This window comes from Eurosta solidaginis, chromosome 3, assembly GCF_040869045.1.
Source record: "Eurosta solidaginis isolate ZX-2024a chromosome 3, ASM4086904v1, whole genome shotgun sequence".
In the NCBI taxonomy this organism is placed as follows: domain Eukaryota; kingdom Metazoa; phylum Arthropoda; class Insecta; order Diptera; family Tephritidae; genus Eurosta; species Eurosta solidaginis.
The window spans coordinates 53,954,023-53,981,798 of record NC_090321.1 but is presented as its reverse complement, the minus strand read 5'-3'; the positions used below and the strand labels follow the sequence as shown (position 1 = coordinate 53,981,798).

Genomic DNA, 27,776 nt, shown 5'->3' with positions numbered 1-27,776 from the left:
TTTTTGAGATGCGTTAGCGATATCTCCGAAACCTGTGGACCAAAAAAAAAATTTATTTTTCGTATGAAAAACTACAAACGATTTAAAACGTATTTCAGAAAGAAAAAACCCAAATTTGCTTAAATTGCTTGGCTTCCGCACAATGTATTATATTTTCGGAGTAACTATAAGAACTACAAAAAAATGAATTTCACTACAATCAATTTCATCGTTTGTAGTTATAGGAAAAGTACTTTTAGTGCTTCCAAATTGCTGCGTTCTTGGTTTTTTTGAGATGCGTTAGCGATATCTCCGAAACCTGTCGACCAAAAAAAAAATTTTTTTTTCGTATGAAAAACTACAAACGATTTAAAACGTATTTCAAAAAGAAAAAACCAAAATTTCCTTAAATTGCTTGGTTTCCGCACAATGTATTATATTTTCGGAGTAACTATAAAAACTACAAAAAAATGAATTTCACTACAATCAATTTCATCGTTTGTAGTTATAGGAAAAGTACTTTTAGTGCTTCCAAATTGCTGCGTTCTTGGTTTTTTTGAGATGCGTTAGCGATATCTCCGAAACCTGTAGACCAAAAAAAAAATTGTTTTTCCTATGAAAAACTACAAACGATTTAAAACGTATTTCAAAAACAAAAAAACCAAATTTACTTAAATTGCTTGGTTTCCGCACAATGTATTATATTTTCGGAGTAACTATAAGAACTACAAAAAAATGAATTTCACTACAATCAATTTCATCGTTTGTAGTTATAGGAAAAGTACTTTTAGTGCTTCCAAATTGCTGCGTTCTTGGTTTTTTTGAGATGCGTTAGCGATATCTCCGAAACCTGTGGACCAAAAAAAAATTTTTTTTCGTATGAAAAACTACAAACGATTTAAAACGTATTTCAAAAAGAAAAAACACAAATTTACTTAAATTGCTTGGTTTCCGCAAAATGTATTATATTTTCGGAGTAACTATAAGAACTACAAAAAAATGAATTTCACTACAATCAATTTCATCGTTTGTAGTTATAGGAAAAGTACTTTTAGTGCTTCCAAATTGCTGCGTTCTTGGTTTTTTTGAGATGCGTTAGCGATATCTCCGAAACCTGTGGACCAAAAAAAAAATTTTTTTTCCTATGAAAAACTACAAACAATTTAAAACGTATTTCAAAAACAAAAAAACCAAATTTACTTAAATTGCTTGGTTTCCGCACAATGTATTATATTTTCGGAGTAACTATAAGAACTACAAAAAAATGAATTTCACTACAATCAATTTCATCGTTTGTAGTTATAGGAAAAGTACTTTTAGTGCTTCCAAATTGCTGCGTTCTTGGTTTTTTTGAGATGCGTTAGCGATATCTCCGAAACCTGTGGACCAAAAAAAAAATTTTTTTTCGTATGAAAAACTACAAACGATTTAAAACGTATTTCAAAAACAAAAAAACCAAATTTACTTAAATTGCTTGGTTTCCGCACAATGTATTATATTTTCGGAGTAACTATAAAAACTACAAAAAAATGAATTTCACTACAATCAATTTCATCGTTTGTAGTTATAGGAAAAGTACTTTTAGTGCTTCCAAATTGCTGCGTTCTTGGTTTTTTTGAGATGCGTTAGCGATATCTCCCAAACCTGTCGACCAAAAAAAAAATTTTTTTTTCGTATGAAAAACTACAAACGATTTAAAACGTATTTCAAAAAGAAAAAACCCAAATTTCTTTAAATTGCTTGGTTTCCGCACAATGTATTATATTTTCGCAGTAACTATAAGAACTACAAAAAAATGAATTTCACTACAATCAATTTCATCGTTTGTAGTTATAGGAAAAGTACTTTTAGTGCTTCCAAATTGCTGCGTTCTTGGTTTTTTTGAGATGCGTTAGCGATATCTCCGAAACCTGTGGACCAAAAAAAAATTTATTTTTCGTATGAAAAACTACAAACGATTTAAAACGTATTTCAGAAAGAAAAAACCCAAATTTGCTTAAATTGCTTGGTTTCCGCACAATGTATTATATTTTCGGAGTAACTATAAAAACTACAAAAAAATGAATTTCACTACAATCAATTTCATCGTTTGTAGTTATAGGAAAAGTACTTTTAGTGCTTCCAAATTGCTGCGTTCTTGGTTTTTTTGAGATGCGTTAGCGATATCTCCGAAACCTGTGGACCAAAAAAAAAATTTTTTTTCGTATGAAAAACTACAAACGATTTAAAACGTATTTCAAAAACAAAAAAACCAAATTTACTTAAATTGCTTGGTTTCCGCACAATGTATTATATTTTCGGAGTAACTATAAAAACTACAAAAAAATGAATTTCACTACAATCAATTTCATCGTTTGTAGTTATAGGAAAAGTACTTTTAGTGCTTCCAAATTGCTGCGTTCTTGGTTTTTTTGAGATGCGTTAGCGATATCTCCCAAACCTGTCGACCAAAAAAAAATATTTTTTTTCGTATGAAAAACTACAAACGATTTAAAACGTATTTCAAAAAGAAAAAACCCAAATTTCCTTAAATTGCTTGGTTTCCGCACAATGTATTATATTTTCGCAGTAACTATAAGAACTACAAAAAAATTAATTTCACTACAATCAATTTCATCGTTTGTAGTTATAGGAAAAGTACTTTTAGTGCTTCCAAATTGCTGCGTTCTTGGTTTTTTTGAAATGCGTTAGCGATATCTCCGAAACCTGTGGACCAAAAAAAAATTTATTTTTCGTATGAAAAACTACAAACGATTTAAAACGTATTTCAGAAAGAAAAAACCCAAATTTGCTTAAATTGCTTGGTTTCCGCACAATGTATTATATTTTCGGAGTAACTATAAAAACTACAAAAAAATGAATTTCACTACAATCAATTTCATCGTTTGTAGTTATAGGAAAAGTACTTTTAGTGCTTCCAAATTGCTGCGTTCTTGGTTTTTTTGAGATGCGTTAGCGATATCTCCGAAACCTGTGGACCAAAAGAAAAATTTTTTTTCGTATGAAAAACTACAAACGATTTAAAACGTATTTCAAAAAGAAAAAAACCAAATTTACTTAAACTGCTTGGTTTCCACACAATGTATTATATTTTCGGAGTAACTATAAAAACTACAAAAAAATGAATTTCACTACAATCAATTTCATCGTTTGTAGTTATAGGAAAAGTACTTTTAGTGCTTCCAAATTGCTGCGTTCTTGGTTTTTTTGAGATGCGTTAGCGATATCTCCGAAACCTGTGAACCAAAAAAAAATATTTTTTTTCGTATGAAAAACTACAAACGATTTAAAACGTATTTCAAAAAGAAAAAAAACAAATTTACTTAAATTGCTTGGTTTCCGCAGAATGTATTATATTTTCGGAGAAACTATAAAAACTACAAAAAAATGAATTTCACTACAATTAATTTCATCATTTGTAGTTTGATAAGCCAAGTCAAAGAGCACTTGACTAGCATCAATTCCACCCTTAAATACGTATGTGCATATGTACACAGAAGCCTGTGCCTGTCGATCAGCTTTTGAGCATTGTATCATTGAATATATATGTATGCAAATATGAACCAAATTAGAAATGTATATACATACATATTCAATAATACTCCAAAGTAAAGGCAGATACAAAAAAAAACTTGCCGCTTGCTACGTTCTAAAGCGACCAAAGACTTTATGTAAATCCGCGTATACAGATATATATATATACATATGAATGCTCGTAGCAATTAGCCAACGAAATACAATAGGCACGAGCCAAATTATGTGTCGTCGGTGGTTAAAAGTGTTGCCGTTTGCAGCTTTAATCAACTGACAGCTAAAAGGGGAATTTATTATTAATACTAAAATAAAGGAATTTATTTCTCTTTTGCGACATAATGTTATTTTTCTTGGCAAAATTACTTTAATTCATTTCGCCCCTCCCATTTATTACTTTATTTATCTATGAAAATAGTGTAAAATTCTTACTTTGTACTGACATGTGATAAACAAGTCAGCATATACAATATGACGTCACAGTGCGAATTCGGGCCAGAAACGGGTAAAACTCGACTTTTATGTATTAACTGCAACACAGCTGCTGAAAACTTGGTTGTTCGACTGCGCGAACAATTTTTCGACAGAATAAGATCAGGTTTTTCAAATAGCAAATTAAAATTTCCATAAGCTCTGCCAACTCGGCAATTCGGCATATTGGAAAATTATTTGCAAAAATGTATATGAACAATGCATGAAAATATTTAGATTATATTGCTAATACGTTACTGGGCATTTATTGGGCAATATACTCGCATCTTTATTTGCATTTTTTACTACCATATTATTACTTCGATTAGGGCATATAAATAGTTTGGTATTATTTCATAGGAAAAGTGCCTAGTTATGGAAGTAGTTATGCGCGTTATAATGAAAGCCCTCAATATGCATCGAAGTTGGTATTTATAAAATCACAAACATTTTTCTTTTGACGATTTTATCAAATGCCATATTGCCAAATTGCATCACCAATTTGGACAACTTAAGAAGAAGCATTATGAATGAAAAAGAGGAAGCTAGTTTTCAGGATTTTGTGATTTACATTTGAACATACATATGTATGTATGTACACATGCTTGTGCGTAAGAATAATTATTGTTGGAAGTGGTTGGTTGAATAGAAGTTTTTTTTTTTTTTTGAACATGTGAATGTACAAACATACATATGTTAGCTTATGCTTGGATATATTGGTATCAATGAGGTGGTTGTGAAGTGGAGTGAAGTGGGGTGTTGGTTGATCTTTAGTTTAAGAATATACATACATATGTATGTGTTTGCATATATATCTAAGTTTGTTTATACGCTACGATCGTCATAGCAGATACATTACCATGTTCATACATTTCTTAGCTTACATATGAGCAAACATACATATGTATGTACGTACATTTGCTTGAGCGTAAGAATAATTTTTGTTAGAAGGGGTATGCTGAAATGAAGTTTGTTTTATTTTTGAACATATGAATTGTAAGCAACAATATTTACTTGCACATTCAAAAACTTTAATATGCTTGTAATTTAAATCGAGAGAATTATACAAAGAACCCATTTGCTGTGCAAAAATCATTGTTTGGAATACCCAACCGGGAGTATTCGAATTTCCCAATTTTGCAATGTATTATATTTTCGTAGTAACTATAAGAACTACAAAAAAATGAATTTCACTACAATCAATTTCATCGTTTGTAGTTATAGGAAAAGTACTTTTAGTGCTTCCAAATTGCTGCGTTCTTGGTTTTTTTGAGATGCGTTAGCGATATCTCCGAAACCTGTGGACCAAAAAAAAATTTATTTTTCGTATGAAAAACTACAAACGATTTAAAACGTATTTCAAAAACAAAAAACCCAAATTTACTTAAATTGCTTGGTTTCCGCACAATGTATTATATTTTCGTAGTAACTATAAGAACTACAAAAAAATGAATTTCACTACAATCAATTTCATCGTTTGTAGTTATAGGAAAAGTACTTTTAGTGCTTCCAAATTGCTGCGTTCTTGGTTTTTTTGAGATGCGTTAGCGATATCTCCGAAACCTGTGGACCAAAAAAAAAATTTTTTTCGTATGAAAAACTACAAACGATTTAAAACGTATTTCAAAAACAAAAAACCCAAATTTACTTAAATTGCTTGGTTTCCGCACAATGTATTATATTTTCGGAGTAACTATAAAAACTACAAAAAAATGAATTTCACTACAATCAATTCCATCGTTCGTAGTTATAGGAAAAGTACTTTTAGTGCTTCCAAATTGCTGCGTTCTTGGTTTTTTTGAGATGCGTTAGCGATATCTCCGAAACCTGTGGACCAAAAAAAAAATTTTTTTTCGTATGAAAAACTACAAACGATTTAAAACGTATTTCAAAAAGAAAAAACCCAAATTTACTTAAATTGCTTGGTTTCCGCACAATGTATTATATTTTCGGAGTAACTATAAGAACTACAAAAAAATGAATTTTACTACAATCAATTTCATCGTTTGTAGTTATAGGAAAAGTACTTTTAGTGCTTCCAAATTGCTGCGTTCTTGGTTTTTTTGAGATGCGTTAGCGATATCTCCGAAACCTGTGGACCAAAAAAAAAATTGTTTTTCCTATGAAAAACTACAAACGATTTAAAACGTATTTCAAAACCAAAAAAACCAAATTTACTTAAATTGCTTGGTTTCCGCACAATGTATTATATTTTCGGAGTAACTATAAGAACTACAAAAAAATGAATTTCACTACAATCAATTTCATCGTTTGTAGTTATAGGAAAAGTACTTTTAGTGCTTCCAAATTGCTGTGTTCTTGGTTTTTTTGAGATGCGTTAGCGATATCTCCGAAACCTGTGGACCAAAAAAAAATTTTTTTTCGTATGAAAAACTACAAATGATTTAAAACGTATTTCAAAAACAAAAAAACCAAATTTACTTAAATTGCTTGGTTTCCGCACAATGTATTATATTTTCGGAGTAACTATAAAAACTACAAAAAAATGAATTTCACTACAATCAATTTCATCGTTTGTAGTTATAGGAAAAGTAATTTTAGTGCTTCCAAATTGCTGCGTTCTTGGTTTTTTTGAGATGCGTTAGCGATATCTCCGAAACCTGTCGACCAAAAAAAAAATTTTTTTTCGTATGAAAAACTACAAACGATTTAAAACGTATTTCAAAAAGAAAAAACCCAAATTTCCTTAAATTGCTTGGTTTCCGCACAATGTATTATATTTTCGGAGTAACTATAAAAACTACAAAAAAATGAATTTCACTACAATCAATTTCATCGTTTGTAGTATAGGAAAAGTACTTTTAGTGCTTCCAAATTGCTGCGTTCTTGGTTTTTTTGAGATGCGTTAGCGATATCTCCGAAACCTGTGGACCAAAAAAAAATTTATTTTTCGTATGAAAAACTACAAACGATTTAAAACGTATTTCAAAAAGAAAAAACCCAAATTTGCTTAAATTGCTTGGTTTCCGCACAATGTATTATATTTTCGGAGTAACTATAAAAACTACAAAAAAATGAATTTCACTACAATCAATATCATCGTTTGTAGTTATAGGAAAAGTACTTTTAGTGCTTCCAAATTGCTGCGTTCTTGGTTTTTTTGAGATGCGTTAGCGATATCTCCGAAACCTGTGGACCAAAAAAAAAAATTTTTTTTCGTATGAAAAACTACAAACGATTTAAAACGTATTTCAAAAACAAAAAAACCAAATTTACTTAAATTGCTTGGTTTCCGCACAATGTATTATATTTTCGGAGTAACTATAAAAACTACAAAAAAATGAATTTCACTACAATCAATTTCATCGTTTGTAGTTATAGGAAAAGTACTTTTAGTGCTTCCAAATTGCTGCGTTCTTGGTTTTTTTGAGATGCGTTAGCGATATCTCCGAAACCTGTGGACCAAAAGAAAAATTTTTTTTCGTATGAAAAACTACAAACGATTTAAAACGTATTTCAAAAAGAAAAAAACCAAATTTACTTAAATTGCTTGGTTTCCGCACAATGTATTATATTTTCGGAGTAACTATAAAAACTACAAAAAAATGAATTTCACTACAATCAATTTCATCGTTTGTAGTTATAGGAAAAGTACTTTTAGTGCTTCCAAATTGCTGCGTTCTTGGTTTTTTTGAGATGCGTTAGCGATATCTCCGAAACCTGTGGACCAAAAAAAAAATTTTTTTTCGTATGAAAAACTACAAACGATTTAAAACGTATTTCAAAAAGAAAAAAAACAAATTTACTTAAATTGCTTGGTTTCCGCAGAATGTATTATATTTTCGGAGTAACTATAAAAACTACAAAAAAATGAATTTCACTACAATTAATTTCATCATTTGTAGTTTGATAAGCCAAGTCAAAGAGCACTTGACTAGCATCAATTCTACCCTTAAATACGTATGTGCATATGTACACAGAAGCCTGTGCCTGTCGATCAGCTTTTGAGCATTGTATCATTGAATATATATGTATGAAAATATGAACCAAATTAGAAATGTACATACATACATATTCAATAATACTCCAAAGTAAAGGCAGATATAAAAAAAACTTGCCGCTTGCTACGTTCTAAAGCGACCAAAGACTTTTTGTAAATCCGCGTATACAGATATATATATATACATATGAATGCTCGTAGCAATTAGCCAACGAAATACAATAGGCACGAGCCAAATTATGTGTCGTCGGTGGTTAAAAGTGTTGCCGTTTGCAGCTTTAATCAACTGACAGCTAAAAGGGGAATTTATTATTAATACTAAAATAAAGGAATTTATTGCTCTTTTGCGACATAATGTTATTTTTCTTGGCAAAATTACTTTAATTCATTTCGCCCCTCCCATTTATTACTATATTTATCTATGAAAATAGTGTATAATTCTTACTTTGTACTGACATGTGATAAACAAGTCAGCATATACAATATGACGTCACAGTGCGAATTCGGGCCAGAAACGGGTAAAACTCGACTTTTATGTATTAACTGCAACACAGCTGCTGAAAACTTGGTTGTTCGACTGCGCGAACAATTTTTCGACAGAATAAGATCAGGTTTTTCAAATAGCAAATTAAAATTTCCATAAGCTCTGCCAACTCGGCAATTCGGCATATTGGAAAATTATTTGCAAAAATGTATATGAACAATGCATGAAAATATTTAGATTATATTGCTAATACGTTACTGGGCATTTATTGGGCAATATACTCGCATCTTTATTTGCATTTTTTACTACCATTTTATTACTTCGATTAGGGCATATAAATAGTTTGGTATTATTTCATAGGAAAAGTGCCTAGTTATGGAAGTAGTTATGCGCGTTATAATGAAAGCCCTCAATATGCATCGAAGTTGGTATTTATAAAATCACAAACATTTTTCTTTTGACGATTTTATCAAATGCCATATTGCCAAATTGCATCACCAATTTGGACAACTTAAGAAGAAGCATTATGAATGAAAAAGAGGAAGCTAGTTTTCAGGATTTTGTGATTTACATTTGAACATACATATGTATGTATGTACACATGCTTGTGCGTAAGAATAATTATTGTTGGAAGTGGTTGGTTGAATAGAAGTTTTTTTTTTTTTGAACATGTGAATGTACAAACATACATATGTTAGCTTATGCTTAGATATATTGGTATCAATGAGGTGGGTGTGAAGTGGAGTGAAGTGGGGTGTTGGTTGATCTTTAGTTTAAGAATATACATATGTATGTGTTTGCATATATATCTAAGTTTGTTTATATGCTACGATCGTCATAGCAGATACATTACCATGTTCATACATTTCTTAGCTTACATATGAGCATACATACATATGTATGTACGTACATTTGCTTGAGCGCAAGAATAATTTTTGTTAGAAGGGGTATGCTGAAATGAAGTTTGTTTTATTTTTGAACATATGAATTGTAAGCAACAATATTTACTTGCACATTCAAAAACTTTAATATGCTTGTAATTTAAATCGAGAGAATTATACAAAGAACCCATTTGCTGTGCAAAAATCATTGTTTGGAATACCCAACCGGGTGTATTCGAATTTCCCAATTTTGCAATGTATTATATTTTCGTAGTAACTATAAGAACTACAAAAAAATGAATTTCACTACAATCAATTTCATCGTTTGTAGTTATAGGAAAAGTACTTTTAGTGCTTCCAAATTGCTGCGTTCTTGGTTTTTTTGAGATGCGTTAGCGATATCTCCGAAACCTGTGGACCAAAAAAAATTTTTTTTTCGTATGAAAAACTACAAACGATTTAAAACGTATTTCAAAAACAAAAAACCCAAATTTACTTAAATTGCTTGGTTTCCGCACAATGTATTATATTTTCGGAGTAACTATAAGAACTACAAAAAAATGAATTTCACTACAATCAATCTCATCGTTTGTAGTTATAGGAAAAGTACTTTTAGTGCTTCCAAATTGCTGCGTTCTTGGTTTTTTTTAGATGCGTTAGCGATATCTCCGAAACCTGTGGACCAAAAAAAAATTTATTTTTCGTATGAAAAACTACAAACGATTTAAAACGTATTTCAGAAAGAAAAAACCCAAATTTGCTTAAATTGCTTGGTTTCCGCACAATGTATTATATTTTCGGAGTAACTATAAGATTTACAAAAAAATGAATTTCACTACAATCAATTTCATCGTTTGTAGTTATAGGAAAAGTACTTTTAGTGCTTCCAAATTGCTGCGTTCTTGGTTTTTTTGAGATGCGTTAGCGATATCTCCGAAACCTGTCTACCAAAAAAAAAATTTTTTTTCGAATGAAAAACTACAAACGATTTAAAACGTATTTCAAAAAGAAAAAACCCAAATTTCCTTAAATTGTTTGGTTTCCGCACAATGTATTATATTTTCGGAGTAACTATAAAAACTACAAAAAAATGAATTTCACTACAATCAATTTCATCGTTTGTAGTTATAGGAAAAGTACTTTTAGTGCTTCCAAATTGCTGCGTTCTTGGTTTTTTTGAGATGCGTTAGCGGTATCTCCGAAACCTGTCGACCAAAAAAAAAATTTTTTTTCGTATGAAAAACTACAAACGATTTAAAACGTATTTCAAAAAGAAAAAACCCAAATTTACTTAAATTGCTTGGTTTCCGCACAATGTATTATATTTTCGGAGTAACTATAAGAACTACAAAAAAATGAATTTTACTACAATCAATTTCATCGTTTGTAGTTATAGGAAAAGTACTTTTAGTGCTTCCAAATTGCTGCGTTCTTGGTTTTTTTGAGATGCGTTAGCGATATCTCCGAAACCTGTGGACCAAAAAAAAATTTGTTTTCGTATGAAAAACTACAAACGATTTAAAACGTATTTCAAAAACAAAAAAACCAAATTTACTTAAATTGCTTGGTTTCCGCACAATGTATTATATTTTCGGAGTAACTATAAGAACTACAAAAAAATGAATTTCACTACAATCTATTTCATCGTTTGTAGTTATAGGAAAAGTACTTTTAGTGCTTCCAAATTGCTGCGTTCTTGGTTTTTTTGAGATGCGTTAGCGATATCTCCGAAACCTGTGGACCAAAAAAAAATTTTTTTTCGTATGAAAAACTACAAACGATTTAAAACGTATTTCAAAAACAAAAAAACCAAATTTACTTAAATTGCTTGCTTTCCGCACAATGTATTATATTTTCGGAGTAACTATAAAAACTACAAAAAAATGAATTTCACTACAATCAATTTCATCGTTTGTAGTTATAGGAAAAGTACTTTTAGTGCTTCCAAATTGCTGCGTTCTTGGTTTTTTTGAGATGCGTTAGCGATATCTCCGAAACCTGTCGACCAAAAAAAAAATTTTTTTTTCGTATGAAAAACTACAAACGATTTAAAACGTATTTCAAAAGAAAAAACCCAAATTTCCTTAAATTGCTTGGTTTCCGCACAATGTATTATATTTTCGGAGTAACTATAAAAACTACAAAAAAATGAATTTCACTACAATCAATTTCATCGTTTGTAGTTATAGGAAAAGTACTTTTAGTGCTTCCAAATTGCTGCGTTCTTGGTTTTTTTGAGATGCCTTAGCGATATCTCCGAAACCTGTGGACCAAAAAAAAATTTATTTTTCGTATGAAAAACTACAAACGATTTAAAACGTATTTCAGAAAGAAAAAACCCAAATTTGCTTAAATTGCTTGGTTTCCGCACAATGTATTATATTTTCGGAGTAACTATAAAAACTACAAAAAAATGAATTTCACTACAATCAATTTCATCGTTTGTAGTTATAGGAAAAGTACTTTTAGTGCTTCCAAATTGCTGCGTTCTTGGTTTTTTTGAGATGCGTTAGCGATATCTCCGAAACCTGTGGGCCAAAAAAAAAATTTTTTTTCGTATGAAAAACTACAAACGATTTAAAACGTATTTCAAAAAGAAAAAACCCAAATTTACTTAAATTGCTTGGTTTCCGCACAATGTATTATATTTTCGGAGTAACTATAAGAACTACACAAAAATGAATTTTACTACAATCAATTTCATCGTTTGTAGTTATAGGAAAAGTACCTTTAGTGCTTCCAAATTGCTGCGTTCTTGGTTTTTTTGAGATGCGTTAGCGATATCTCCGAAACCTGTGGACCAAAAAAAAAATTTTTTTTCCTATGAAAAACTACAAACGATTTAAAACGTATTTCAAAAACAAAAAAACCAAATTTACTTAAATTGCTTGGTTTCCGCACAATGTATTATATTTTCGGAGTAACTATAAGAACTACAAAAAAATGAATTTCACTACAATCAATTTCATCGTTTGTAGTTATAGGAAAAGTACTTTTAGTGCTTCCAAATTGCTGCGTTCTTGGTTTTTTTGAGATGCGTTAGCGATATCTCCGAAACCTGTGGACCAAAAAAAAATTTTTTTTCGTATGAAAAACTACAAACGATTTAAAACGTATTTCAAAAACAAAAAAACCAAATTTACTTAAATTGCTTGGTTTCCGCACAATGTATTATATTTTCGGAGTAACTATAAAAACTACAAAAAAATGAATTTCACTACAATCAATTTCATCGTTTGTAGTTATAGGAAAAGTACTTTTAGTGCTTCCAAATTGCTGCGTTCTTGGTTTTTTTGAGATGTGTTAGCGATATCTCCGAAACCTGTCGACCAAAAAAAAATTTTTTTTTCGTATGAAAAACTACAAACGATTTAAAACGTATTTCAAAAAGAAAAAACCCAAATTTCCTTAAATTGCTTGGTTTCCGCACAATGTATTATATTTTCGGAGTAACTATAAAAACTACAAAAAAATGAATTTCACTACAATCAATTTCATCGTTTGTAGTTATAGGAAAAGTACTTTTAGTGCTTCCAAATTGCTGCGTTCTTGGTTTTTTTGAGATGCGTTAGCGATATCTCCGAAACCTGTGGACCAAAAAAAAATTTATTTTTCGTATGAAAAACTACAAACGATTTAAAACGTATTTCGGAAAGAAAAAACCCAAATTTGCTTAAATTGCTTGGTTTCCGCACAATGTATTATATTTTCGGAGTAACTATAAAAACTACAAAAAAATGAATTTCACTACAATCAATTTCATCGTTTGTAGTTATAGGAAAAGTACTTTTAGTGCTTCCAAATTGCTGCGTTCTTGGTTTTTTTGAGATGCGTTAGCGATATCTCCGAAACCTGTGGACCAAAAAAAAAATTTTTTTTCGTATGAAAAACTACAAATGATTTAAAACGTATTTCAAAAACAAAAAAACCAAATTTACTTAAATTGCTTGGTTTCCGCACAATGTATTACATTTTCGGAGTAACTATAAAAACTACAAAAAAATGAATTTCACTACAATCAATTTCATCGTTTGTAGTTATAGGAAAAGTACTCTTAGTGCTTCCAAATTGCTGCGTTCTTGGTTTTTTTGAGATGCGTTAGCAATATCTCCGAAACCTGTCGACCAAAAAAAAAATTTTTTTTCGTATGAAAAACTACAAACGATTTAAAACGTATTTCAAAAAGAAAAAACCCAAATTTCCTTAAATTGCTTGGTTTCCGCACAATGTATTATATTTTCGGAGTAACTATAAAAACTACAAAAAAATGAATTTCACTACAATCAATTTCATCGTTTGTAGTTATAGGAAAAGTACTTTTAGTGCTTCCAAATTGCTGCGTTCTTGGTTTTTTTGAGATGCGTTAGCGATATCTCCGAAACCTGTGGACCAAAAAAAAATTTATTTTTCGTATGAAAAACTACAAACGATTTAAAACGTATTTCAAAAAGAAAAAAACCAAATCTGCTTAAATTGCTTGGTTTCCGCACAATGTATTATATTTTCGGAGTAACTATAAGAACTACAAAAAAATGAACTTCACTACAATCAATTGCTTCGTTTGTAGTTATAGAAATCACAAAAAAAATTTGGATTTTTTCAAAGCGGGTTCCAGCGTGATGCAGCTGGGGATTGCCCATATTGCTTTTTTTTTTTATAAATGTATGAAAACATTTATTTGAAGCAATTTTTTAATTTTATAATTTATTTAATAATTTGGGAATTATTAAATAAATTGGTGATTTGTTTCTATGATATTTCGTTGTTGTTTGTTCTTTATTGAATGAAAATGGTGTCAGTTAAATAGGTGAAACTTAGATTCTAAAATGCCTAGTTCCAGAAAATATTTAAAAGGAAGCGAAAAACGAAAGAGAAAGAGGGAGACTGAAGAAAAAAATAAAAAGCTAGCTAACGTTAGTCAGTACTTGAAAAATTATGACTTAAAGTGAAGAATTGGGCCTTACAAAGTTACACCAGAATTGGCAAATGCAACACCCAACACCAGTGACTATCCAGATCCACAACAACCACAATAATGTACTAGCAAAAGTTAAAGATAATTATATTATAGTATGAACAATATTGTATCTTCGCCATATGTTACTGATAAGGGTATTTTTAAAGAGCTATCTGATCAAGTGAAAAGGTTCGTGATTGAAAACGGATATTGTAAACCTAAGGGCCCTTTCTTAAAAGATAGTGACAAGAGGTCTAGAAAAACATTACTATATTGTTTCCAAGTCTGCCGCGAAACTTGAACGTATATGGCTATCCTATTTTTAATACTTCAGAAAACGTATTGTGGGTATTCGCAAATCAGGCATCTAAGAAAATACAAAATGTGTGGACTGAGGGCGATGACGACTGGAAACATATTGCAAATGCCATACAATGACCCGAGACATCAAAATTTCATCTGGATTCCTATCTTATGTATCAACAGTGGCGGCTACACACTTGAATGATCAATGAAGAGCAAGAGTCTATGATCAAAAAAGAAAAACCTTTTTGGCGCCAAATTTGGCAAGGCTCCTTAATGTTATTCTGACACTTTCAACGTGTCATCTAGCCTTTCGTGGCCACAGAGAAAACGCAGATAGTAGTGATCCGAGCTTCAAAGGAAGCTTTTTGAGTATTGTTGAGTTATAAGGATTTTACAAGATTTGTTAAGTAAACCAAAGGGCCAGAGAAGTCCAAGAATAAAAAATAAGTTAATATCTGTCCTGGTGGAAAAGTAAAAAAAACACTCATAAATGAAATAAATGCCGCACCATTTTACTCTATTATTTTATGATCTAAAAAGATGGAAATGGAATCCCAAAGGCACTTGTCATTAAAGAAACATTTTTAGGATTTGATGAAAGTATGGATCAAACTGTCTTAGCAATGTCCAAGCAAATTATTAAAACCATAAATGACAAAAATATTCCTCTTAATAAGTGTCAAGGACAAGGAAATGATGGTATATATATATATTGTCACGATAACTAACTTTATTGAATATCGAACAAGAACTAACTCAAACAAAACAAAAGAGTACAATGCTGGTGTGTAATACAATATGAGAGAGTGTGTGCGTGTATAAATGAGAAATAAGAGAAACTAAAGAGAGTAAGACTATGAATGTATATAAGTATATGATTTATTTAAGGGTGATAGCTCGGCCTTCCCTGCTGCCTAACTCGTCCCGAGTTTGGAATTAGTTGGTATCATCTTTCATGCCATATTTGCATCATTGCGCCTACTATTCATCACAAATTGAACCTCGTCATCATGAACCGCTGCCAATACTTTATTTCCGCTAATGTCACGAAGAGGAAAGTCGTACACAAGGTCTAATGCAGCGACCTTTGTGGTGGCATTCTTCTTTGTGTTGAGTGTCCGCTGCAATGAGCGTAAGTGGGCAACCCAATCTTTCGGATTACTAGTTGATGGCTTCAAATATGCCAAGATCGCCTGGTTAACTCGGTCGGCCAACACATTTGATCGCGGTGTACGCATTGCTACTTTAATGTGTTGAATACTATTTGTTTCACAAAACGTAGTAAAAGCTGTCGACGTAAAGGCCGTACCATCATCTGTCACCATTTTCTGAGGTAAGCCGAAAAATAACGTGAGTTCATTCAGTGCGACAACCATCGGCTTTGTTTCCGTCGATCTCGTTGGGACAACAACCACATACCTGGTGAGAGCATCAACGATGACCAACGCGTCTTCGTGTTCGTGTTTGCTCTTCACAAATGGTCCCAGGTGATCCTAGTGCAGGACTTGGAACGGTAATTTCGGAATGCCCATTCCATACAGCTCGCATTGTTTTCGAGTCGTGTGATGGTGGTAGCAACACTCGATGCAGGATTAAATGTAGCCTTTCACAAAATTTCGTAAACGGGGAAACCAAAAGTTGTTTACCAACTTATTTATTGTCCCATCTACCCCTGGATGACCACAATCGTCGTGGCATAGTTTCATCAGGCGCCACCTCATACCTTTTGGCACTACCAGCTGAATTTCGTTAGTGCCATTTAACTTGTACAGCCGATGATTTGTCAATTTATACTCTGATTTTATTTTCACCTTATGTTTGGATTGTTCTGCTCCCCTCAAAATATATATAATCGTTTTAAGCTTTTCATCTTGTGCTGCATGACTGACACCCAATCCTCAACTGAAAACGTTTGTATATCATCCCCGCCCTCTCTTGCTGCCTCTGGTGGGGCGCGACACATAGCGTCGACATGCGCCATTGATGTCCCAGCGCGATACACAATGTCACAATCGTATTCGAGGAGCTTGAGTAGCCAGCGCGCAACTCGCTGTAAAATACGTTTAGTTGCTTTGGGGCTCGATATCGCCTGACAGTCGGTTACGATGGTGAAATACTTACCTAACAAAAACATTCGCAATCGTTGGCAGGCGTCAACAACTGCCAATACTTCCAGCTCATCTGCATGATAATTTCGCCAGCAGCCCCTGCTATAATAAGCTACTGGTCTCATGCTTCCATCGTCATCACGCTGCATTAGAATAGCAGCGAGTCCTACACTTGAAGCATCTGTATGCAATTCATGCTATTTTCCAACATCACAAATGGTAAGTATCGACGAGCTAGCAATAAGTCTATTCAATTTTGGAAACGCATCATCGCATAGGGGACTCCATTTAAAATCGATATTTGTCTTTGTTAATTCAGTAAGCCGCTTGGCAATGATTGCAAACCCGCTGACAAACTTGCCTGGAGGTAGGTGGGCGCACCAGGGTCGATCTCCGTGGGTATATGGCGTGTGGAATAATGAAATAAACAAATAGACGAGAATTTCTCGTTATAATAAGACTGTTTTATTGGGCGGACGTAAATTAACTTGGTGACAATATTACCTGACTGTATGTAGAAACACGGCAGAGATCGTTAGCGGCAGATGCGTATGGTACGGCGGTTGAAATCCAAGAGGCCGGTTGTATAGCAAGCTACAACCGTTGACCTGCAAAATCCTCCGTTTTGAAGGGGAAAGGCACCCACACATCAACCCCGACATGCATATGCATGAGTGCTGACAAAAAAACACACATACACGTACATGTACATGCATGCACATGCATGTGGCGGTGATGGTGTGTGTGGTTACAAATTAATTCGAGTATCGAGTATCGATTCGCAGGGTTGCATTGGGAGGATCGCAGACAGATGCGGAAAAAGTTAGGCATCCTGCCTAAACATGCCGGCCCCCTTGCGATACGCAACATCGTTTTCCGCCAATGACCTCCGCTGAAACGAGAGGCCGAAGTCTCCATTCCAGATTTGCGGTTTTTTTGTTGGTTGGACGAAGAGGCAGAGGTCTCCGTTCCAGACTCGAAAGTTTTGAGGTTTCTCTGGGCTGGACGAAGAGGCCGAGGTCTCCGTTCCAGCGTATAACGTGTCGTGTCGCTCTCAGGTCGACTGTGGCATTTTATGGATGTTCCAGGGCGAGTGGCCGTGAGGTTGGTTGGGTGATTCGCGTTTTCGCTGCAGCGCATGTATTTCGTAAGTTGTGTATTATATTATTACCCTGCAAAACACTTGGTCACAAAACTTACCCACGCCCATGCAAATGTGACTACGAATATAACCTATCACCGTAAAATGACTAGTCAAATGACGTGGAATGACGAGAGCGTTTTTGCAAGGCGCTGTGATTAGTGCTGTGATTTCGAGCAGCTTATGCATTTCAACAAAACCAGCAAGATTGCGGTATGTGGGAGGTTGGAACGGACGTGATTCCAAGCCACCCGCGCAAAATTACTTGTTTTCGTGATACGCGTGTTGTTTTATTAACAAGCGTACGTTAAAATAGATGAATAAACCGAGTTTAAAACGAAGCGTAGAGGCTGACGAAGGTATGGATTTAATTTTGTGCGACAGCTCATGACGAATAGCGAAAATCGTAACTAAACTCGGAAAGTGTACCAACTGCCGGTGCTTGCATGCAGATTGGCGATGCGTTCTCCACGACGCGTTCTATCTGCACGTACCATTCTGAGATTGCATGCAACCCTGTCGTGTATTTCTTGGTTAGCTGACAGCTGGTATGGTGAAATTGTAGTGTGCGAGTATATATATATATATACATATATATATTTGCTTGCCCTTGAAAAAAACTAGGTCACTGGGGCAGTAGCACACTAGGCCGGTAGAAACAGTTGACTTTTTCCCATTTCGGGATTTTGTCGTGTCGGGATTCTTTTATTTCGGGACCCGGATTGTTTTTGTACCGAGCCCTTATAATGACCTTTTGTGACATTGGCTGTTGAAAAACAACAAGTCCTGCCCCCCCCCAGCCAGAAAACAGTACCCAAAAAACGGAAAGGGTAAAAAACAACAAAAAAAATTTCTTTGTTGTGTATGACTGCTTGGTACTGCAGTAGATGCCCGTATTGGTAAAAATACAAAAAACGCGTCAGTCCCGATTGCGATGTTTTGCGGTTTTCGGTACTGATTTTGTCTCTTTAATGTTCGGTATCCGCCCTTAGTCTGACAGCACTAATGAGGCTGCCGTTGGTATGTTGCGGGTTGCCATCCAGTTGTTTTCCCGTAACAGGAATTTTCCAGGATACATTAATGTAGGATTGTGGTTTTTGTATTCATGAATTGTATTGTTATTTATGGAATAAAATTTAATGCTCACAAATAATACTCGATATTCTTATTTGGATCGTGGTTTTCTTGGGTAAAGGGAAAGTAAGTGTCTGAACCCTGACAGAGGCGTTGTGAAATGGACCATTTGGTGGTCGCGTTAGGTAACGTGGCAACTCTGCCGTTCTCGTTGCATTGTGTGTAGTGATTGCTGTGGTGGAATAGCAAACCGGTACGTGACGTGAAAAAAAATATGACATTTCCATCATTGTAAATTTTACCAAGTAGCGCAACTAACAGCTGATCGGTGAAAATTCGCACATTCACACGCACAATTCTCGACTCAGTTTCAAAAAAAAACTTTAGATTATTTAATTCAAATTTTAAAGTGAGATAATCCTTACAGATTTATGTATACAGAATGTATATGGCGTTTTTGTTGTTATTGAAACAATAGTTTTATTTATATTAAAGCTTTTATCATTTTTTTTTTTAACTTTGAAAAATCTCCGAACACCATTCCTTCATTATATGACATTCGACTGCCTAGTCCACTGCCTTCCACTCTATTCGCAACATAACCTCTACTTAAGCTGCCAAACTATATAGTAAACAATGATTTCCATTGAAAAACGCACGCGGTAAGTATGTCGTAGGTTAGATTTTCCTTTCAGTTTCATTTATGTAAATTTTTATTTCTTTTAATTCATTGACAACTTTTGATTTATTTTCTTATTTTTTCAGGTGGATGGTAATGAATTACATAGAATTTGTTAACCAAGTATGCCAACATTCCACTTTGGGTACGTTTACGTTGGATTTTCTGTATTGGTTTTAGGCTATCTGGGTAGCCATGCTTGTATGTGCTATATTCAGGATCATTGATGCTCGAAATGTGCAGCACCTGAACCATTACCATGGTATAAGGGTGGTCTTCTCGCCAAATTTAATGACCTTCAGGCAAGCGCCAGTGATATTGATATAGCCAAACGTATTAAAGCATCCGGTGTCATATGAATTGCCACCTGCACATACATATTTAGTCCAAGAACCAGATATAGAACAAAAGATCAAAGATGTTGTTGATAGCTACGATACGAGGGGAGTTAATGTTATATTAGATATAACACCAAACTATGTACCACGCTATTCAACACTCTTAAATGAAGCCTTGGTAGATAAATTAAACATTCCGCTTTGATTTGGAAAGAAGATGCAAAAACACCAAACAATTGGCGTTCACTTGAATAGGGATTTTGAAAAAACATACATAGCACGTTCCAAGAGGGAGTGAAGTTAAAATATTTGTACAGAATATCACAGCTGATGCATTCCTATCGGTGGCTGATGATATTCTACATCCAGATGTTTATCGCACAAAAAAATGGTGAATGGGGCATCGATATGCCAACTTATGGGCAATTTGTACACGCTTTGCGTACAAATTTAAGCGGGCAAAAATTACAAAATTAATTTACAAATACAATGAATGCTGTTGGAACTGAAACATGGCTACATTGGAACTTTGGTGCTGCGACCCAACAGTTGTTGCGTTATTTGTATCATTATTGCCTGGTGTTCCGATAGTTTCTGATGGAAATTCTTCACTCTTCAAGGATATGCGTGTGGATGTATTTGATGGAATAAAGCAGCTGCGTTTGTCACCTTATATGCATGGAGGATATCATTTATATGATTCGGACCAATTATTTGCTTATTCCAGAATCAAGTCTGTAAAATCCCGGTTACTTCGTTGCTTACAACCCATTCAGCGTGATTGTGAAAGATGATTTCACTCATCCATCTTTACCCGATAAAATGTCGGTGTATGCTTTAAGTGACAGCTACAACAACTCAGATATTGTAGTGAAATCAAAGGTGGATACCAAATCGTTGGAAGTTACACCTGGTGCTACAGTTATATTAACTTAAGTGGCTGTAAATTCAGAGTAAATGGGTTGGCAACACCTTTAAGCTTACCAAATCGAGAAAAGATAAGCAGCCTGTCGTCGCCATTACATACTATGTATATACGTATATACTTCTGTCAACAGCACAATTCGTTGTATAAATTGGATTGATGTGTATTTATCATCACACGTATTTAACATACACACTCGAACGCTCAATGAAGAGCAAGAGTCTAGGATCAAAATTATAAAAAGAAAACCCTTTTTGGCGTTAAATTTGGCTAGGCTCCTTAATGTTACTCTGCAATTTTCAACGTGTCATTTAGCCTTTCGTGGCTACAGAGAAACCGCAGATTGTAGTGATTCGAGCTTCAAAGGAAGTTTTCTGAGTATTGTTGAGTTACAAGGAAAATGCGTGCTGGTTTTAAAAGAATTGTTAAGTAAACCAAAGGGTCAGGGACATACTAAATCCAAGAATACAAATTGAGTTAATATCTGTCTTGGTGCTAAAAATAAAAATTGCACTTAACTATAAATGAAATAAATTCCGCACCATTTTACTTTATCATATTCGATAAAACTCAAGATGTTTCAAAAAAATTATCAAATGTGTGAACCATACCGTTATTGTATGATATAAAAATATGGCAATGGGATCGCAAAATCGCGTTTCATTAAAGAAAAATTTTTAGGATTTCATGAAGTTAAGACTCAAACTGCCTTAGCAATGACGAAGCAAATTAAATGACAAAAATATTCCTCCATATGTTCACTGTGCTGCTCATAATTTAAATCTTGTACTCAATAATGCAGTGAGAGTGGTTATTGATATGTAAAATTTTTTTCGAAACAATTCAACAAATTTATAATTTTTTTGGGCGTATTATCAAAAGATGGAATACTTTATCAAGTTTTGTATCTTATAAAGAAATTGAGTCTTCAACTTCAAAAACATTAAAAACATTAAAACCTAATAGATGTGCAGGACGTTATGATGCTGTTTTTTGCTTTAAAAGTTCGGTTTGTTAAATTGCAAAACGCGCTAACAAATACATTCTGTTAAATTGCAAATCAAATGAAGGAAATAAAGCTGTTTCATTCAAAAAGAAGATTGAAAACTACAATTTTGTTATGTTATTGGTTTTTCATTGCAAAATCTTACTTACAATCGATGCAGCCTCTAAAGCACTTCAGTCTGAAGCCACCGATCTTTCAAATGCCTTAAAACGTTTGAAGAAGAATTGAAAAGATATCGACATGAATTTGAAAATTAAAAAATGGAAGCAAATAGTGTAGCAGAAAAATGGTCCATCACCCCTTAGTTTTCCAAAATTCGATAGAGGAAGGTAAAACGCCATTCTGATGAGTTTTGCGAAGATTAGTGATAAAATTCCACATATTACGCAACTAACACTTCATGCCCAGTGCAAATATTTCCTGCACTTCCTCAAACATTAAACCGAACACATAAAGCACAACAAGCAACTCTAGTTTTGTTGGTGGTTTGCCGCGTTGACGCAATTCTTCTGCGGCCAATTCCTTTTTCATGCGTTCTGTACCAAAAAGGCGTATAGCAACGTCGTCAGCGCGCTGCGAGACAAGAATTAATAACCCTGTGGGGTGTCAAAGATGGCAGTGGGGCATGGTGCGAGGTTGTATAGCGCGCGTATTTGAAATAAAATTCCATTGACATGCAGGATTCAAGGACAACGTGGCGGTGGATATGAAAGCAAAATGCAACAGTCAGCATGTAAGCATGTAAGCACAAACAAAAATAAAGAACTTTTAAGAATGTGGCATAAAAAATAACAAAGTGCAAAATGTGTTTTACAGAAACTGAAAAAAAAAAACAAAGTTGCAAAGTTCATGCAGCCAACGTGCCTGAGCGTAGCATCGATTTGATCACTGGTTATTTGTAACGACTTTCAACTACTCTTTTAGTCTTTATACTTAAAGCAGTCCACAGATGTCACCTTCATACAAACAACATTAAAAAAAGCAGTCGTATTACTCTTGACGTTTATGCCAGCTAATATTCGCTCTTTCAGTGTCGAACGATTCGTTGCGCATTTTTATCTTTTCTTTTTTGTCATTCCCCTTTCATTGCCCCTTCTTCCGCGGTATTGGGTGTTGGCTTTCCTTAACATTTGCCCTCACAATTTCAAAGAGTTTAATTTTGACTACTAAAGTATTAGAATCACTGTCTCTTGTACCCAATGAGATAATGTTAATAAATCTATTTCTAAATGTTTGACAACTACTGCGAAGCAATTTGCGTACTTATTTGTTACTTGCTTTGTGCTGGCTCATTTTAACGTAGAAGAGATCACCAAATCAAAAAAAAAAGTATGACACTGAATCAGCCAGCTGAAAGTTATTCACATATGTATGTGAGTTGCCCCATCCCTCACATGCTAGAATTCCTAAATTTTATTTTGTCTTGGATCCTGGTTTTTCACAAGCACAGGTGGAACCCCAGTTTAAAAAATGTCTTTGTATTAATATGTCTGAATTGTTATTAATGGGCGGAACTTACATGTCCCAACTGTTAGAAAGTATTAGCTGATTCATTAATATCCGCTCGCAAGTGATAAAATTTGAAAAGGAAATAACTTAAAATGTTAGCAATAAGAAGATAAAAGCACCATTTTTTACAATGCCTACTGACAATCGCAGTTTTCCAACAGCTAGGTAAAGCCCCCGCTAGAAAGTTCTGTCCGACTGCACCCATAAACGAACAGAGAAGATGCCTCCGGCAGTACGATTAGGAGTACGAAGAGAATCTCTCCATTAGACGAGATCAAATAAAAGGGATGTTTTTTGTTTTTCTTCTTGTAGCAGTGCTTCGCCATATCCAATAGGCGCGAACGATCACAAATTGTCATCAATATCCTCTAACAGGAGTCCTAGGAAAACTGCATTTTGAACAGCCGGTTGTTGCTTCCCAAGACAGCCGATTCCATGTACCGGAGCGACTCGAGATTTTTCTAGACCAAGGGCTGTCACTTCAGTGTAACCGCAAATAAAAGGGATCACACCAACTTATACAAAGAAATCTCAACGGACTATAGTCGCATATTCATATGCGACCTATTCCACATTCATCCTTTACTAATCGCATTTTTTGCAGGTCCTTGGTGAGATAGGCTTAAGCCGCACTTTGGTCTGTTGTTTTTAATATTCGGACAGAAAATAATCATGCAAAAAACTTATATAACGTCAATCATGTCTACAACTTTTCCATTTTAAGTTAGGAAAGTATTAACTCATATATAAAAAATTATAACTAAAATTCAGAGATTTACAGCTCAATTCCAGATTTTCAATTTAAATTCAGAACCTTTCAATTCAAGTCCAAAAAATAGCAACTTTATTTAGAAAATTGCAAATGAATTATAATTTTCTGGAGTTAAACTGTAGCTTTCTGAATTTAAATTGAAAATTCTGAACTCGAATTATAGTTTTCTGAACTTCAGTTGCCACTTAACTTCAACTTATACTGACAAAAATGTAGATGTGATTGTATTGACAGAAATTATTGGCCTTAAGATGAGACGAAATAATAATTAAAAAAAAAATTTAAGTTAAACAGTTTTATTGAAAACAATACTTACATTAAGTAATAATAATACTAAAAGCTGAAAAATAATTAGGTAGTTCCTAGGTACTAGTAATTACAATCCTCATCAATCTAGGGCGTTGATCAGACAAATAAATTAAAGCATTGGACGCGACGGTACCTTTCAGGGGGGTGTTGCGCCTTGCACTCTCCGGCGTCACCCCAAATCGTCGACAGTCGCTTACGCAGTGCATCGAACACCGGGCGACCTTCGATGCTATTAATCCTTACCCGGACATCGCGGATCTCTGTCCGGGTGGACCTTTCCCCTTCTCCGCTACTCGTGGGATGTAATTTAGCATGGAGGAAATATTAAAAAATAATAATATTAAGGAGGGCGGCTCTACAAATAAGAAGCCGACAGGAGCTTGCTCCGCAAAGGCTACGGTTCAGCTGGGCCTCAAGTTAGATGAGAGAATTCCTCAGAGGTTCGCGGCTGCAGCGGCAGACAGACAGAAAAGAGCCGAGAGATTATCCGGTTCGAGTAGTCCGAGAGACAGTACCTCTCATGGAGGGGGTACTGACCGGGAGGCCATCAGTGCTACTACCGCCCCTCCATTGGCCCCCACCAGCAGGCCCTCCGCCCAGCGACAAGCATCTGGTGGGTTGACTTCTGGGGCCTCAGGGAGATGGGGGTGGGCTGAGGGAAAATCCAGCCTGGATATTCCAAAGGCCGGCACCTCTCGGGGAGGGGCCACCGACCGGGAGGCCTTTGGGGCGGCTGCCGCCAATCTCGTAGCCACCAGCACGGCTGCCACTCGGCGTCAAGCGTCTGGCGGTTTGGCTGCTGGGGGCTCCAGGGGTGTGGGGGTGCCGGCTCTAGGGTCAAGGGCAGACGAGCTGGCCAGAAGAGGCACCACCGACCATATCCTTCCGGGAAATGATTCCGTAGGTATACCCATGGCCACTTCCAGGCTTCATGTGAACACAAGCACTATAAGAATTGCAAATGGACTATGGTCAGCCATATCATCGTGTGAGACATCCAGGCAATTCTGGCCCTCATGTGACAAGGGGCGCACAGAAGCGCGTCTGATTTTAAATAAATCAGTTCTATCGGCCCTGATAAGGGTTCTAACAGGCCATTGCTTAATAGGCACGCATGGTGCTAGAATGGGGGTAACGACCTTCGACTATTATCGCAGCTGCAGATATACAGAATAGGAAGCACCTTCTCTGTCATTGTCCAACGCTTAGTAGGCGTAGGCTGGCCATCCTTGGTAAACCTTTTCTACATGACCTCGCTGAGGTCTCTAGCTATGAAGTAAAGGCTCTAGCAAAATTTATAATTTCAACGAGGTAGTTAGACCCGCCTTAGGCGGGGTAGGGGTCCTCTCTGAGACCCTATAGGGTATTACAATGGGCCCATTGATAGCCTAAGTAGTGAGCTGTTACCATAGTGTCCAGCTCAGCCCTTGCAACCTTACCTAACCTAACCTATAAGTAAGACCAACTGAACCTTAATCAGGTTATGCTACGCCTAAAATTTTTAGAAGAAAATAGCTTAAAATACAGCCACGTCAAATTTTATATTGATATCCAAGCAGCAAATAAGGCAATAATCTCGCATAGCACAGCATCTAGATGTAAGCAACCCCTTGAAAAACCTGGATAGGGAGAAGGCTACATCTATATTGAGTTCCAGGGCATAAGCCAATAGTTGCGAATGAGAAAGCGGATCAACTAGCTAAGGGCGCATGCCAACTAGCACGCTCATGAACTTCAATGCAATGTTGTTTGTTTTACACAATTTAATCTAAACGCTCCGGTTTTTATATTAACAAATAAATAATATGGGTATTAATGGAACTATTCCAAGAACATTTCAAAAAAAGCATTTCAGGGGAGTATGGGAGTCTACCTCTTTAAGAAATCCAGTAATTCCTTCCTTCTATTTATCACTGTGTGCTTATCTCAGCGATATTTGCCATTTGTTGGGACTATTTAAAGATTGTTTTCTGGTAGGTCTCGTTACTGTTTTCAAGATCATATCTTGATATATCGCAATAATTTTATGTTCTTTTTTCTTCGTGGGGACTGGCCCGCGGGCATAGTGCTAGTTTTACGAATATATGAAAGATGAACAAACGTTTTAATTCACAACAAATTAACCCCTCATTAACACTTAACTGCAAATATTTTGCGATTTATTGGGCCACGTAAGTTCGAGCAGTGTTGTTGCTCAGAATTTAGTGCACTGTTACCAACTGTGGTTTTCTGGCAATATACAATAGAACATATTAGCAGTTTGGAAACAGTAAAAACTATTTAAGTGCACATGTTGTACTTTTCTGTATTTATTCATTAAAAACACGGTCATTATAAACATAACAATTTGATAACACAATCCAGCTGTGCAAACACAAATATAAAGAAACAAGTACAAGGCAATTGGTTTTTGAAAAAGTATAGCAAAATGTTTTGTCAAAGCCGCTATGCGTAAAAACCTTATGTTACCTTTGTTATATCAATAGAACAAATCTCAGTGGCGTAACTATGCCATCTGGGGCCCGTGGCAAATCCTTTTGAAGGGGCCCTATCAAATACAACAGTCACGTTTTACTCAATTTAATTTTAATAAACTTCGAAGTTTACAGCGTTCTCAATTACACGTTGTATATGTCCCACAAATAGCCATAGGCCTCCTCTCTCAGGCAATTACGAATGGTCTCTACTCGATACTAGCCCAATGCGTATTGGAGACTACACATTCATCCATAGAACATAATATCTCAATGCATTAATCATCTATTCGCTGAAGAAACAACATCGTAAGGGAATCCCCATGCATTTACAATGAAATATAAATAACAATTTAATTTAATAAAATATTTATGAAGAAAAACAATTTTTTTTTTCGAGATTTACGTTCAGCAAAATTGTCTATAACATCATCAAATTTTAGAGATCGGGCCATACAATTTTCAACAGAGAGAATAGCCAAGTTACATAACCTCTCTTGTCTCATAGAGTTTCTTCATTGGGTTTTTATCAATTTTAGTTTAGAAAATGATCATTCAGCACTAGCTGTTACGTAACGGGAATTGTAAGAAGTAACATTAACGCAATGGAAAAACATAAAATGATTTTTTATTATAATTAAATCATCAAGGTCTCTAATACACGAGACTTTTCTATTTCGGTGCACTTTAAAAGGCTGGGAAGCTGCAAAACACTAAAATTGAAACAATTTAATTCATTGAAATAAAACGCGATTTTGGCTTGTTTATAATGATGCCCAATGCTCGATAAAATATGTTCAGCTTGAACAAAATTTTCGGATCTTGGGGTCACTCATTTTCGCAAAGCTCAACAAAATGGCGTTTTACCTTC

The 27,776-nt window shown here is 34.6% G+C and overlaps 1 protein-coding gene and 2 pseudogenes across 1 annotated transcript in view; 2 read left to right on the top strand and 1 right to left on the bottom strand.

Annotated features, from left to right (window-relative positions):
- Positions 1 to 27,776, bottom strand: part of LOC137243727 (transient-receptor-potential-like protein) — a 172,916-nt gene that overhangs the window by 58,066 nt on the left and 87,074 nt on the right. The gene's annotated exons all lie outside the window — the stretch shown is intronic.
- LOC137245889 (amino acid transporter heavy chain SLC3A2-like) lies at positions 16,802 to 20,470 on the top strand (annotated as a pseudogene).
- On the top strand, positions 20,219 to 20,846 carry LOC137243732 (uncharacterized; annotated as a pseudogene).